At 44.4% G+C, this 16,362-nt stretch overlaps 4 non-coding genes across 4 annotated transcripts; 2 read left to right on the forward strand and 2 right to left on the reverse strand.

Moving 5' to 3' along the window:
- The first annotated feature begins 7,069 nt into the window (after window positions 1-7,069).
- On the forward strand, window positions 7,070-7,152 carry TRNAL-UAA (transfer RNA leucine (anticodon UAA)). Its single transcript has one exon. It is a non-coding gene; the product is annotated as a tRNA-Leu (tRNA).
- A 294-nt stretch (window positions 7,153-7,446) lies between these two features.
- Window positions 7,447-7,529, reverse strand: TRNAL-UAA (transfer RNA leucine (anticodon UAA)). The gene has a single exon. It is a non-coding gene; the product is annotated as a tRNA-Leu (tRNA).
- A 4,829-nt stretch (window positions 7,530-12,358) lies between these two features.
- TRNAL-UAA (transfer RNA leucine (anticodon UAA)) lies at window positions 12,359-12,441 on the forward strand. The gene has a single exon. It is a non-coding gene; the product is annotated as a tRNA-Leu (tRNA).
- A 294-nt stretch (window positions 12,442-12,735) lies between these two features.
- Window positions 12,736-12,818, reverse strand: TRNAL-UAA (transfer RNA leucine (anticodon UAA)). The gene has a single exon. It is a non-coding gene; the product is annotated as a tRNA-Leu (tRNA).
- Window positions 12,819-16,362: the final 3,544 nt, after the last annotated feature.

Consider the following 16,362-nt stretch of genomic DNA (forward strand, 5'->3'; position numbering starts at 1 on the left):
CTGTTGGGTAATCCTTTCAGTGGCAGTGCATGGATACCGAACGTCCATGGGCCACTGCTTCGTTAGGCAAGGAGCCACAGAATTTTACTTCATCATGGACTTCCTTTTGGCGTGGTCGGTGTTCTGTTCAATTAACATGCATTTTCTTCCCCCTACTGCATATACTAGTAGACAGAACATATGCCACATTGCCACGGAGTACCCTTTCTTCACCTGCATGTCTTCCTTACTTTCAACGGTAGATATGCTCTCTCAGTTCGAGAAATCACTTTGTAGGGCATACTTGGAAGCCCCCAACTTGCTTCCACAAACTAGTATAGGTTCACTTGGCTATTATACAGGATTAGCCAGGACTCTGATGAGAACAGAGACATGGATGGGTAAGGAAAGCTTATGGTAGGAGTGCCTTCACAGGGTTATTGCACAGGTAGAAGGCAGATAGTAAAGGTAGTACAGATGTACATCATCTACACCTATGGATTCAAACCCATTGGTGCCATCCCAGCACTAAAGGAGAATGACTTGTATAGGTCAGTGTTTGACCTGCTTTTCATGTTCATCCTCCATCAGAACTTAGTAGATGTTCAGTTTGCTGTATAAGTGCATTATAGTCACATCACTTCACATAATGTTGGCTGGGACATATGCTACGTTCTCATGGACTCCCCTATGTACCAAACACTACCCTTTTCCATAGCCTATGACCTTCTCTTTAGGGAACATCATGAGAAATCCCCAGCATGTCTCCCTTAGTTTCAAAGGTAGATATGCTCACTCAGTTCGAGGAATCGCTTTGTACGGCATACTCGGACACCCCCAACTTGCACCCACAAACTGGAAGGAGTTGGATTTAGCACAGAGATTGCGCCAAAGGCGCATGAAAAACATGTCTTCCTGAGCCTCAGGTGGCTGTCACAGGAGTCATTAGTAAAGGTTTGTTACGCATGCATTTGGTAATGTTAAGGAAGAAGGAGGCAGGTAGCCTATGACCTTCTCTTTAGGTAACAGCATGAGAAATCCCCAGCATGTCTCCCTTAGTTTCAAAGGTAGATATGCTCACTCAGTTCGAGGAATCGCTTTGTACGGCATACTCGGACACCCCCAACTTGCATCCACAAACTGGAAGGAGTTGGATTTAGCACAGAGAGTGCGCTAAAGGCGCATGAAAAACATGTCTTCCTGAGCCTCAGGTGGCTGTCACAGGAGTCATTAGTAAAGGTTTGTTACGCATGCATTTGGTAATGTTAAGGAAGAAGGAGGCAGTTACTTGACAGGTGGTAAAATGTAGTCAAACTTATTCCGTTCTGTGGCGTGTGAATGTGATGGGCCCTTGTCTGGCAGCGGTAAGTTAATGTGAGTGGAGTGATTGATTGGATTGGGCCCGTGGCTGGCGATATGAAAGGGTTGTTTGTTGTGCGTGAATGGCGTGTGAATGGACCATAAAGAGGTTGGTGCCTGGACGCGGCTTTATGGCCCACCTTCAGAAGGCTTGGTTTCAACATTCAGATACTTTGATAAGTAATCATGCTTTAAAACCATAATTTCTGGAGGTGCTAAAACCAACCAGTGTGAGTGGTGGGTTAACTTTAACAAACTAGTACCAGGGGAGACCAAGGGTGCAGGACTTGCATGGCTCTCACCAGTTTTCCTTCACCCAGAATCCCCTTGAAATTACATTATGTGCTTAAAAAACACATTTTCCTTGCATTCCAATGAGCAGAAGTCCAGGGATCTGCAGGGATCCTCAAAATTCCTACCACCCAGTGTTTCCCCACTTGTCCTGATAAAAACACAACCCCGCTTGTGTGCCTGCGCCTAGTGCCTGCTTCAGGAATGAATCACTCCAGGGTTAACAGTAGACCTCAAGCAAGGACTACCATTGACCCTTGTGTGATCCATTCCTGTCGCGGGCGCTAGGCCTACCCACACAAGTGAGGTATCATTTTTATCGGGAGACTTGGGGGGACGCTGGGTGGAAGGAAATTTGAGGCTCCTCTCAGATTCCAGAACTTTCTGTCATCGAAATGTGAGGAAAACTTGTTTTTTTAGCCACTTTTTGAGGTTTGCAAAGGATTCTGGGTAACAGAACCTGGTCAGAGCCCCGCGAGTCACCCCATCTTGGATTCCCCTAGGTCTCTAGTTTTAAAAAATGTACAGGTTTGGTAGGTTTCCCTAGGTGCCGGCTGAGCTAGAGGCCAAAATCTACAGGTAGGCACTTTGCAAAAAACAGCTCTGTTTTCTGTGATGTGTCCACGTTGTGTTTTGGGGCATTTCCTGTCGCGGGCGCTAGGCCTACCCACACAAGTGAGGTATCATTTTTATCGGGAGACTTGGGGGGACGCTGGGTGGAAGGAAATTTGAGGCTCCTCTCAGATTCCAGAACTTTCTGTCATCGAAATGTGAGGAAAACTTGTTTTTTTAGCCACTTTTTGAGGTTTGCAAAGGATTCTGGGTAACAGAACCTGGTCAGAGCCCCGCGAGTCACCCCATCTTGGATTCCCCTAGGTCTCTAGTTTTCAAAAATGTACAGGTTTGGTAGGTTTCCCTAGGTGCCGGCTGAGCTAGAGGCCAAAATCTACAGGTAGGCACTTTGCAAAAAACAGCTCTGTTTTCTGTGATGTGTCCACGTTGTGTTTTGGGGCATTTCCTGTCGCGGGTGCTAGGCCTACCCACACAAGTGGGGTATCATTTTTATCGGGAGACTTGGGGGGACGCTGGGTGGAAGGAAATTTGAGGCTCCTCTCAGATTCCAGAACTTTCTGTCACCGAAATGTGAGGATAACTTGTTTTTTTAGCCACTTTTTGAGGTTTGCAAAGGATTCTGGGTAACAGAACCTGGTCAGAGCCCCGCGAGTCACCCCATCTTGGATTCCCCTAGGTCTCTAGTTTTCAAAAATGTACAGGTTTGGTAGGTTTCCCTAGGTGCCGGCTGAGCTAGAGGCCAAAATCTACAGGTAGGCACTTTGTAAAAAACAGCTCTGTTTTCTGTGATGTGTCCACGTTGTGTTTTGGGGCATTTCCTGTCGCGGGCGCTAGGCCTACCCACACAAGTGAGGTATCATTTTTATCGGGAGACTTGGGGGGACGCTGGGTGGAAGAAAATTTGAGGCTCCTCTCAGATTCCAGAACTTTCTGTCATCGAAATGTGAGGAAAACTTGTTTTTTTAGCCACTTTTTGAGGTTTGGAAAGGATTCTGGGTAACAGAACCTGGTCAGAGCCCCGCAAGTCACCCCATCTTGGATTCCCCTAGGTCTCTAGTTTTCAAAAATGTACAGGTTTGGTAGGTTTCCCTATGTGCCGGCTGAGCTAGAGGCCAAAATCTACAGGTAGGCACTTTGTAAAAAACAGCTCTGTTTTCTGTGATGTGTCCACGTTGTGTTTTGGGGCATTTCCTGTCGCGGGCGCTAGGCCTACCCACACAAGTGAGGTATCATTTTTATCGGGAGACTTGGGGGGACGCTGGGTGGAAGAAAATTTGAGGCTCCTCTCAGATTCCAGAACTTTCTGTCATCGAAATGTGAGGAAAACTTGTTTTTTTAGCCACTTTTTGAGGTTTGGAAAGGATTCTGGGTAACAGAACCTGGTCAGAGCCCCGCGAGTCACCCCATCTTGGATTCCCCTAGGTCTCTAGTTTTCAAAAATGTACAGGTTTGGTAGGTTTCCCTAGGTGCCGGCTGAGCTAGAGGCCAAAATCTACAGGTAGGCACTTTGCAAAAAACAGCTCTGTTTTCTGTGATGTGTCCACGTTGTGTTTTGGGGCATTTCCTGTCGCGGGCGCTAGGCCTACCCACACAAGTGAGGTATCATTTTTATCGGGAGACTTGGGGGGACGCTGGGTGGAAGGAAATTTGAGGCTCCTCTCAGATTCCAGAACTTTCTGTCACCGAAATGTGAGGAAAACTTGTTTTTTTAGCCACTTTTTGAGGTTTGCAAAGGATTCTGGGTAACAGAACCTGGTCAGAGCCCCGCGAGTCACCCCATCTTGGATTCCCCTAGGTCTCTAGTTTTCAAAAATGTACAGGTTTGGTAGGTTTCCCTATGTGCCGGCTGAGCTAGAGGCCATAATCTACAGGTAGGCACTTTGCAAAAAACAGCTCTGTTTTCTGTGATGTGTCCACGTTGTGTTTTGGGGCATTTCCTGTCGCGGGCGCTAGGCCTACCCACACAAGTGAGGTATCATTTTTATCGGGAGACTTGGGGGGACGCTGGGTGGAAGGAAATTTGAGGCTCCTCTCAGATTCCAGAACTTTCTGTCACCGAAATGTGAGGAAAACTTGTTTTTTTAGCCACTTTTTGAGGTTTGCAAAGGATTCTGGGTAACAGAACCTGGTCAGAGCCCCGCGAGTCACCCCATCTTGGATTCCCCTAGGTCTCTAGTTTTCAAAAATGTACAGGTTTGGTAGGTTTCCCTAGGTGCCGGCTGAGCTAGAGGCCAAAATCTACAGGTAGGCACTTTGCAAAAAACAGCTCTGTTTTCTGTGATGTGTCCACGTTGTGTTTTGGGGCATTTCCTGTTGCGGGCGCTAGGCCTACCCACACAAGTGAGGTATCATTTTTATCGGGAGACTTGGGGGGATGCTGGGTGGAAGGAAATTTGAGGCTCCTCTCAGATTCCAGAACTTTCTGTCATCGAAATGTGAGGAAAACTTGTTTTTTTAGCCACTTTTTGAGGTTTGCAAAGGATTCTGGGTAACAGAACCTGGTCAGAGCCCCGCGAGTCACCCCATCTGGGATTCCCCTAGGTCTCTAGTTTTCAAAAATGTACAGGTTTGGTAGGTTTCCCTAGGTGCCGGCTGAGCTAGAGGCCAAAATCTACATGTAGGCACTTTGCAAAAAACAGCTCTGTTTTCTGTGATGTGTCCACGTTGTGTTTTGGGGCATTTCCTGTCGCGGGCGCTAGGCCTACCCACACAAGTGAGGTATCATTTTTATCGGGAGACTTGGGGGGACGCTGGGTGGAAGGAAATTTGAGGCTCCTCTCAGATTCCAGAACTTTCTGTCATCGAAATGTGAGGAAAACTTGTTTTTTTAGCCACTTTTTGAGGTTTGCAAAGGATTCTGGGTAACAGAACCTGGTCAGAGCCCCGCGAGTCACCCCATCTTGGATTCCCCTAGGTCTCTAGTTTTCAAAAATGTACAGGTTTGGTAGGTTTCCCTAGGTGCCGGCTGAGCTAGAGGCCAAAATCTACATGTAGGCACTTTGCAAAAAACAGCTCTGTTTTCTGTGATGTGTCCACGTTGTGTTTTGGGGCATTTCCTGTCGCGGGCGCTAGGCCTACCCACACAAGTGAGGTATCATTTTTATCAGGAGACTTGGGGGGACGCTGGGTGGAAGGAAATTTGAGGCTCCTCTCAGATTCCAGAACTTTCTGTCACCGAAATGTGAGGAAAACATGTTTTTTTAGCCACTTTTTGAGGTTTGCAAAGGATTCTGGGTAACAGAACCTGGTCAGAGCCCTGCGAGTCACCCCATCTTGGATTCCCCTAGGTCTCTAGTTTTAAAAAATGTACAGGTTTGGTAGGTTTCCCTATGTGCCGGCTGAGCTAGAGGCCATAATCTACAGGTAGGCACTTTGCAAAAAACAGCTCTGTATTTTGTCAAAAAATGGGATGTGTCCACGTTGTGTTTTGGGGCATTTCCTGTCGCGGGCGCTAGGCCTACCCACACAAGTGAGGTATCATTTTTATCTGGAGACTTGGGGGAACATAGAATAGCAAAACAAGTGTTATTGCCCCTTATCTTTCTCTACATTTTTTCCTTCCAAATATAAGAGAGTGTGTAAAAAAGATGTCTATTTGAGAAATGCCCTGCAATTCACATGCTAGTATGGGCACCTCGGAATTCAGAGATGTGCAAATAACCACTGCTCCTCAAAACCTTATCTTGATCCCATTTTGGAAATGCAAAGGTTTTCTTGATACCTCTTTTTCACTCTTGATATTTCAGCAAATGAATTGCTGTATACCCAGTATAGAATGAAAACCAACTGCAGGGTGCACCTCATTTATTGGCTCTGGGTACCTAGGGTTCTTGATGAACCTATAAGCCCTTTATATCCCCGCAACCAGAAGAGTCCAGCAGACAAAACGGTATATTGCTTTCAGAAATCTGACATCGCAGGAAAAAGTTACAGAGTAAAACATAAAGAAAAATGGCTGTTGTTTTCAGCTCAATTTCAATATTTTTTTATTTCAGCTGTTATTTTCTGTAGGAAAACCTTGTAGGATCTACACAAATGACCCCTTGCTGAATTCAGAATTTTGTCTAGTTTTCAGAAATGTTTAGCTTTCCAGGATCCAGCATTGGTTTCACACCCATTCCTGTCACTAACTGGAAGGAGGTTGAAAGCACCAAAAATAGTAAAAATGGGGTATGTCCCAGTAAAATGCCAAATTTGTGTTGGAAAATGTGGTTTTCCGATTCAAGTCTGCCCGTTCCTGAAAGGTGGGAAGATAGTGATTTCAGCACCAGAAACCCTTTGTTGATGGCATTTTCAGGGAAAAAACCACAAGCCTTCTTCGGCTGCCCTTTTTTCCCATTTTTTTTGAAAAAATGAAATTTTCACTGTATTTTGGCTATTTTCTTGGTCTCCTCCAGGGGAAACCACAAACTCTGGGTACCATTAGAATCCCTAGGATGTTGGAAAAAAAGGACGCAAATTTGGCGTGGTTAGCTTATGTGGACAAAAAGTTATGAAGCCCTAAGCGCGAACTACCCCAAATAGCCAAAAAAGGGCTCAGCACTGGGGGGGAAAAGGCCCAGCAGCTAAGAGGTTAATAGGACATGTGACAAAAACGTTGTGAAAAAAGCGCACCTTTTTTCGTCCTACACGCTGATAATCTTAAACATGTTTGATAGGTATGGTTGTATTTTTTTTTTTTGAAGTACATGCGCGTTTTATAGAGGAGAGGCATGACATTACCTTGTATTCCTGAAATGTGTTTTGCGTAACCTGATAAAATATATAGATATGAAAATATATATATATATAGAAAGCTCAAGGTCACACAGTGAGCACTCTTGATATCTATAATAAGTGCCATGTTGTTGCTCTTTCCAGCACAGGTACCAGGATGGCTGAGTGGTTAAGGCGTTGGACTTAAGATCCAATGGACATGTGTCCACGTGGGTTCAAGCCCCACTCCTGGTAGTGATATTTTGTAATTCCTTTTGCACCAAATGGAAAGCATTAAGTCAGGTATCATAAACAAATAAGTCACCTATAATAAACGAAAAAGCATACTGTAATACAACCTGCAACAAAAGGTTACTAAGTTTCAAAGAGAAATGTACAATACAAGGCGTTTACTTTTTTGGGGGGAGAAAAATACACGTTAATCGATATGAAGATTTTATATGTAGCTCTTATTTTAATAATAATCAGGAGCAACTGAAAAGTGCGTGAAATTGAAATGAACAGTGTCACAGGAGAGAAAAAATGATATACCAGGAGTGGGGCTCAAACCCAGGCAGACACATGTCCATTGGATCTTAAGTCCAATGCCTTAAACACTCGGCCACCCTGGTCTACATAATGCAGGTGTGCCTGCAATCATGATATAGTTGTTTTTCAGGAGAAGAATCATCTATACTATCAGCCCTCCCAACAGGAAAAGCAGAATTCAAAACCCCCAAAATATCCCTCAGCTTTTGCATGGAAATAGGATGCCATTGATCCAACCTGGTTCCACCCTCCATCGCCCAGCCAGCAACAATTCTCCTACACATTTCTCCTTCCATGGTATCATAATCCCAAAAGTACTTACCAAAAAATGTAATACCTGCCATCTTCCTTGTTATAGCCACCACTGCCAATCCTAGGTCAAAATGTGTCATAATGAAGCGGACTCCATCCTCCCTCCTATACCGTGACATGTAAGGTCCCTCATACCTCCTCAATGCACCAGACTCAAAAGATTCTGAATAGGCCTTTCCATATGACCTCAAAGTAGATGGAGCAATGGACTGACTAATCAATTGTAACATCCTTAGATTCCTAGCTCCCAAAGGTCCACCGTCAAAGCCGTTTTAAGCAAATCTGCTCCCGGCACCAGTACACTGAATCTCTGCCACTGTGAACGAGATAGCCCATCAGTGATATCATTATTCACACCTGGAACATACTGACCCTTAAACAAAATATTGAATTTCAGACAATGAAGCAAAAATAAACGCAACAACTTCAAAACTTTTTCATCTCGAGCCTTCTGTGAATTGACTAAATTAACAACTGTTTGGCTATCCACATTAAAAACCACTCGCCTGTTTGCTAAAAGGTTACCACACAACACTAATGCAACCATCAAATGGAAAAAAACTCCAGAAACGAAATGCTATGGTGTGCCTCTCTCCAAGAATCCGGCCATGACTCAGCAGTCCAATCACCATCTCAGAAAACCAAACCATGGGCTCCCGAATCATCAGAAAAAATTTGAACTTGCCATAACCATTCATCCTCAACCGTCAACATGTTAACACCATTATTACTTTGCTGGAAAGAAACCAACATTCTGAAGTCAGCATTGATGACCTCTTTAAGCCGAATTCTGGGATGAGGTAAAACAGCACCTTTGACTGAAAAACCAAGGCACCTACAAAGAGCTCTACCAACTTTCACCACACGGCACGCAAACTTCAAAGAACCCAATAAGGCTTGCACCTGCTGTAACTCCAGCTTATCCATGGAAACAGACTCCTCCAACAGAGAAATCAACTTTTGCACTTATCCACCGGCAACCGTACCTCAGATTACTCTGAGTTCAATATAGCAGGGCCTTCAGTCTTATCCGGAGCCAAAGGTACTTCCATCTCCTCCATACACTTCTGAAATTCAATTAACCCTTTTTTACATTCATTGGATCACTGCAAGCCCATCAGAAAAGAGTCACCTAGGTAGTTCGTGACATGCCCGAGCCCAGTCTTCTGTTGGAAAAACCACTGCAAAAAACAACTACAAGTTTCAAACAGGGAACAAGAAACAGAACAGCCCATTGGCAACATTATATCCACAAATATAGAATCCTCAGATTAAAGACCCAATAATGAAAAATCCTCAGGATGTACCGGCAATAGTCAAAAGACAGATTGAATGTCTAACTTTGCCATTTGTGCATTCCTTCCACAAGCCCTTACCAACTTAATTGCCTCTTCCACTGATGTGCAATGCACTATGGCGTCTTCATGTGCAATTAAATCATTAACTGACTCCCCTGCAGCCCACGATAGATGATGAATCAATCTAAACTCACCTTGTTGTGTTTTAGGCACAACACCCAGTGGTGAAATTGTTAAGTTATGAATCGGCCAGGTATCACATGGACCCACCATTCTGCCAGCCTCCAATTCCGTCCTCAATTTCTTTCTCACCACTTCCGGATTCTCAACTGCAGATTTCAAATTTTTTCTCTGTCTTCTATGACCTTGATAACATAGCTTGAAACCCTCAAGAAAACTCTAGTACAGTAACTTGGCCTCCTCACGCCTCGGATAAAACTGCAACCAATAAAACAAAATATCTAATTTATTAGGAGAAGGGCCCTTTTCCCACCATCTGCTGCATCCGACCCCTTCCCCTATCACCACCTCTACCTGCATTAGCCTTCCATCCCCATTGCATCCCTCCAAAACATTGCACCAATGGATGTTTGCCCCTGCAATTGGAGCAATTGTGCATGAACTTGCACTGGAGTCGTGTGCATGACCCTCTGTTGAAGGACCAACAAGATCCATTCTGTGGGAACTGAGCTCTCGTGAAACTACCCACCCTAGATTGGTTGGGATGCCCCTGACAGGGCTTGTAAGGAACCAGAAGACCACTAGCTGTGTGTAACGCTGAGGCATTCTTGGAAGTACACAACCATTGCATCCAAAGCTCATTATAAATATCTCACCATTCTTTATCTGGAAATAATACCATCTGGGCTCTAAGTTCTTCATTATATCTAAAACATCCAAAACCACCATAGTCTATTTGAGCCCACCTAAAAACGTCCATGTATTTTAATAGAGAAATACAACGCTCCGGATGCCTCTCACAATAAACGCTAGCAATGATTAAGAATACTGACATCCAATTCTCAAGGGTAGTGGGAACTTTCGGCCTCCTAGCTAATTCCCATTCCTCCTCCTTTGACCCTTCCTTAGCCCACACTTCTCTATGTAATAATTTAAAAACATCAACAAACTCACCTTTACAAATGTTTTCCTTCATGGCTTGGGTGAGATGCGCCCCCAAAGGCAAGAACAACCCCATATATGGCAACTTTTTACTTTTTACACTACCCTCACCTGAGTTTCCTTTTTCCTTACTTGGCTCTGCCTTAGAAGCCTTCTCACCACTTGCCTCTGACTTACCATCATTGACTTCGACTTTTTTGTTCACAGCCCCCCCAAATGGACTTTGTCTGCATCTTTAACTGCTTCATTATTTGCATCATCTTTCCCACTCAATCTACCCAAACTTCCTTATGCTAACGCAAAAGGGTATTACCCACTGTTACAGACACCAAACACAATACCTTCATGCTTAAATCTTCACACCCCATAGCCACAGCAGCCTGTGTCTCACCTTTTTTGAATGAAACCACTTGCAGGTACCTGATTATTCGTCTTGACTTTCCGATTAAGCTGCACCATCAAAGGGGGCAAATCCTGAAACACACCAAAACTCCTTCCTCTGTTAGAACAGCTCACCTAATTTCTTTGCTGCATCTCCTTCCCCGCAGTCTCATCCCCACCCTCACAATTCTCCCCCTCCTTAGTCTCCTGGTCAACATCGTAATCCATCAATTCATCATGCAAAATGAGCCCCGAAGCCAACGAGACAGCACCTTGGCTGATAGCTGGGATCTTGAAGCCGTGATTGTACCCTAAATCAAATGATTCACCAGGCCACTCCCTTGTAATCGGGTTGATCGCTCTGGATGCAACCCTCTCTTATGACCGGCATTTTAAAGGTGCCCAGACCTTTACCGGCGTCTCCGCTGTTGCCTTATTTTTCATGACGTCCTTTGGCATGGCTCGTCCTCCTGAGCTGCGAAGCCCAAAGGAGCTGTCACACCCCAAAAATGCTTCAGCCGCCCCAGGGTGTGCTTTCTTAAGCTCACCCCTGACAAAGCTATGCCCATCTTCCTGTAATTGCTGGACTCTATTGAAATTGAACTCACTTGTGTCAAAATTATAAACCACCTGTTGCTCCGAGACAAACACAAAGGGGCAGATTTAAGGAAAGTGGCTCTGCCGGTGCAGCGCCACGTTCCTTGCACCCCTTAACGCCCCTGTACCGCCACCATGTGTGAGCTATATATATAATAATACGGCGCACCATGGCACAGGGTAGGGGCATTAGCGTTATATTTTTTACGCTATTGATGTACTCTGCAGGAGTAGCGCCATCATTTTGGGACTAATCCTGCAGAGTACATAGGGGCCCATTATAAATAATGGTATTCCCCCTTTTAACGCCTCCTCTGAGTAGGCGTTGAAAGTGTAAAACAAATGGCGCAAGGAAATCTCTTAGATTGCCTTGCGCCATTTTTTCGGGCTCCCTAATGGGCGAACGCCCACCTTGTATAAATTATGCCTGACCCTTCCCCACCACACCGCTTCCTCTACTGCCAACTCTATGCCTCCCAGCCATTCCCGTGCAGTGCGGCAAACGAAGCGACCCACGCGGAGTCAAGAGTTCGCTCTTGGCTACAACACCAGCCCCAGAGACACCATCCTCAAAAAGCAACCTATCAGGTGAGGAATGAGCGTGCCCACTCTCTAACAAGGGAACGCCCCCTTTGCACACATCATGCATATATTATGCATGATGTGGCGCAAAGTGTTAACAAGTTGGCGCAAACCTAGCTTGCGCCACCTTGTAAATATTTTGCTATGGTAGTGGCCTATGATCTTCACATTTGCGGCAAAATAAATTCTGCAAATGTAGCGCTAAGGGCCGCAAGGGCCTTGTAAATCTGTCCCAAAGTGTTTTAGATTGTGTGAAGTGTAGTTTTGAGTCTTGAAAAGGGGTTAGTGTGATATTTCTTAAGATTAACGTCAATTTGCAGACATATTTAATAGGACATGTGACAAAAACGTTGTGAAAAAAGCGCACCTTTTTTCGTCCTACACGCTGATAATCTTAAACATGTTTGATAGGTATGGTTGTATTTTTTTTTTTTGAAGTACATGCGCGTTTTATAGAGGAGAGGCATGACATTACCTTGTATTCCTGAAATGTGTTTTGCGTAACCTGATAAAATATATAGATATGAAAATATATATATATATAGAAAGCTCAATGTCACACAGTGAGCACTCTTGATATCTATAATAAGTGCCATGTTGTTGCCCTTTCCAGCACAGGTACCAGGATGGCCGAGTGGTTAAGGCGTTGGACTTAAGATCCAATGGACATGTGTCCACGTGGGTTCAAGCCCCACTCCTGCTAGCGATATTTTGTCATTCCTTATGCACCAAATGGAAAGCATTAAGTCAGGTATCATAAACAAATAAGTCACCTATAATAAACGAAAAAGCAAACTGTAATACAACCTGCAACAAAAGGTTACTAAGTTTCAAAGAGAAATGTACAATACAAGGCGTTTACTTTTTTGGGGGGAGAAAAATACACGTTAATCGATATGAAGATTTTATATGTAGCTCTTATTTTAATAATAATCAGGAGCAACTGAAAAGTGCGTGAAATTGAAATGAACAGTGTCACAGGAGAGAAAAAATGATATACCAGGAGAGGGGCTCAAACCCACGCAGACACATGTCCATTGGATCTTAAGTCCAATGCCTTAAACACTCGGCCACCCTGGTCTACATAATGCAGGTGTGCCTGCAATCATGATATAGTTGTTTTTCAGGAGAAGAATCATCTATACTATCAGCCCTCCCAACAGGAAAAGCAGAATTCAAAACCCCCAAAATATCCCTCAGCTTTTGCATGGAAATAGGATGCCATTGATCCAACCTGGTTCCACCCTCCATCGCCCAGCCAGCAACAATTCTCCTACACATTTCTCCTTCCATGGTATCATAATCCCAAAGGTACTTACCAAAAAATGTAATACCTGCCATCTTCCCTGTTATAGCCACGACCGCCAATCCTAGGTCAATATGTGTCATAATGAAGCGGACTCCATCCTCCCTCCTATACCGTGACATGTAAGGTCCCTCATACCTCCTCAATGCACCAGACTCAATAAATTCTGCCTAGGCCTTGCCATATGACCTCAAATTAGATGGAGCAATGGACTGACGAATCAATTGTAACATCCTTAGATTCTCAGCTCCCAAAGGTCCACCGTCAAAGCCGTTTTCAGCAAATCTGCTCCCGGCACCAGTACACCGAATCTCTGCCACTGTGAACGAGATAGCCCATCAGTGATATCATTATTCAGACCTGGAACATACTGACCCTTAAACAAAATATTGAATTTCAGACAATGAAGCAAAAATAAACGCAACAACTTCAAAACTTTTTCATTTCGAACCTTCTGTGAATTGACTAAATTAACAACTGTTTGGCTATCCACATTAAAAAACACTCGCCTGTTTGCTGAAAGGTTACCACACAACACTAAAGGAACCATCAAATGGAAAAAAACTCCAGAAACGAAATGCTATGGTGTGCCTTTCTCCAAGTATCCGGACACGACTCAGCAGTCCAATCACCATCTCAGAAAACCAAACCATGGGCTCCCGAATCATCAGAATTTTTTTTAACTTGCCATAACCATTCATCCTCAACCGTCAACATGTTAGCACCATTATTACTTTGCTGGAAAGAAACCAACATTCTGAAGTCAGCATTGATGACCTCTTTAAGCCGAATTCTGGGATGAGGTAAAACAGCACCTTTGACTGAAAAACCAAGGCACCTACAAAGAGCTCTACCAACTCTCACCACACGGCACACAAACTTCAAAGAACCCAATAAGGCTTGCACCTGCTGTAACTCCAGCTTATCCTTTGAAACAGCCTCCTCCAACAGAGAAATCAACTTTTGCACCTATCCACCGGCAACCGTACCTCAGATTTCTCTGAGTTCAATATAGCAGGGACTTCAGTCTTATCCGGAGCCAAAGGTACTTCCATCTCCTCCTTACACTTCTGAAATTCAATTAACCCTTTTTTACATTCATTGGATCACTGCAAGCCCATCAGAAAAGAGTCACCTAGGGAGTTCGTGACATGCCCGAGCCCAGTCTTCTGTTGGAAAAACCACTGCAAAAAACAACTACAAGTTTCAAACAGGGAACAAGAAACAGAACAGCCCATTGGCAACAATATATCCACAAATATAGAATCCTCAGATTAAAGACCCAACAATGAAAAATCCTCTGGATGTACCGGCAATAGTCAAAAGACATATTGAATGTCTAACTTTGCCATTTGTGCCTTCCTTCCACAAGCCCTTACCAACTTAATTGCCTCTTCCACTGAGGTGCAATGCACTATGGAGTCTTCATGTGCAATTAAATCATTAACTGGCTCCCCTGCAGCCCACGATAGATGATGAATCAATCTAAACTCACCTTGTTGTATTTTAGGCACAACACCCAGTGGTGAAATTGTTAAGTTATGAATCGGCCAGGTATCACATGGACCCACCATTCTGCCAGCCTCCAATTCCTTCCTCAATTTCTTTCTCACCACTTCCGGATTCTCAACTGCAGATTTCTAATTTTTTCTCTGTCTTCTATGACCTTAATAACATAGCTTGAAACCCTCAAGAAAACTCTAGTACAGTAACTTGGCCTCCTCACGCCTCGGATAAAACTGCAACCAATAAAACAAAATATCTAATTTATTAGGAGAAGGGCCCTTTTCCCACCATCTGCTGCATCCGACCCCTTCCCCTATCACCACCTCTACCTGCATTAGCCTTCCATCCCCATTGCATCCCTCCAAAACATTGCACCAATGGATGTTTGCCCCTGCAATTGGAGCAAATGTGCATGAACTTGCACTGGAGTCGTGTGCATGACCCTCTGTTGAAGGACCAACAAGATCCATTCTGTGGGAACTGAGCTCTCGTGAAACTACCCACCCCAGATTGGTTGGGATGCCCCTGACAGGGCTTGTAAGGAACCAGAAGACCACTACCTGTGTGTAACGCTGAGGCATTCTTGGACGCACACAACCATTGCATCCAAAGCTGATTATAAATATCTCACCATTTTTTATCTGGAAATAATGCCATCTGGGCTCTAAGTTCTTCATTATATCTAAAACATCCAAAACCACCATAGTCTATTTGAGCCCACCTAAAAACGTTCATGTATTTTAATTGAGAAATACATCGCTCCGGATGCCTCTCACAATAAACGCTAGCAATGATTAAGAATACTGACATCCAGTTCTCAAGGGTAGTGGGAACTTTCGGCCTCATAGCTAATTCCCATTCCTCCTCCTTTGACCCTTCCTTAGCCCACACTTCTCTATGTAATAATTTAAAAACATCAACAAACTCACCTTTACAAATGTTTTCCTTCATGGCTTGGGTGAGATGCGCCCCCAAAGGCAAGAACAACCCCATATCTGGCAACATTTTACTTTTTACACTACCCTCACCTGAGTTTCCTTTTTCCTTACCTGGCTCTGCCTTAGAAGCCTCCTCACCACTTGCCTCTGACTTACCATCATTGACTCCGACTTTTTTGTTCACAGCCCCCCCAAATGGACTTTGTCTGCATCTTTAACTGCTTCATTATTTGCATCATCTTTCCCACTCAATCTACCCAAACTTCCTTATGCTAACGCAAAAGGGTATTACCCACTGTTACAGTCACCAAACACACTACCTTCATGCTTAACTCTTCACACCCCATAGCCACAGCAGCCTGTGTCTCACCTTTTTTGAATGAAACCACTTGCAGGTACCTGATTATTCGTCTTGACTTTCTGATTACGCTGCACCATCAAAGGGGGCAAATCCTGAAACACACCAAAACTCCTTCCTCTGTTAGAACAGCTCACCTAATTTCTTTGCTGCATCTCCTTCCCCGCAGTCTCATCCCCACCCTCACAATTCTCCCCCTCCTTAGTCTCCTGGTCGACATCGTAATCCATCAATTCATCATGCAAAATGAGCCCCGAAGCCAACGAGACAGCACCTTGGCTGATAGCTGGGATCTTGAAGCCGTGATTGTACCCTAAATCAAATGATTCACCAGGCCACTCCCTTGTAATCGGGTTGATCGCTCTGGATGCAACCCTCTCTTATGACCGGCATTTTAAAGGTGCCCAGACCTTTACCGGCGTCTCCGCTGTTGCCTTATTTTTCATGACGTCCTTTGGCATGGCTCGTCCTCCTGAGCTGCGAAGCCCAAAGGAGCTGTCACACCCCAAAAATGCT

This window comes from Pleurodeles waltl, chromosome 5 (genome assembly GCF_031143425.1).
Source record: "Pleurodeles waltl isolate 20211129_DDA chromosome 5, aPleWal1.hap1.20221129, whole genome shotgun sequence".
Taxonomy (NCBI): Eukaryota; Metazoa; Chordata; class Amphibia; order Caudata; family Salamandridae; genus Pleurodeles; species Pleurodeles waltl.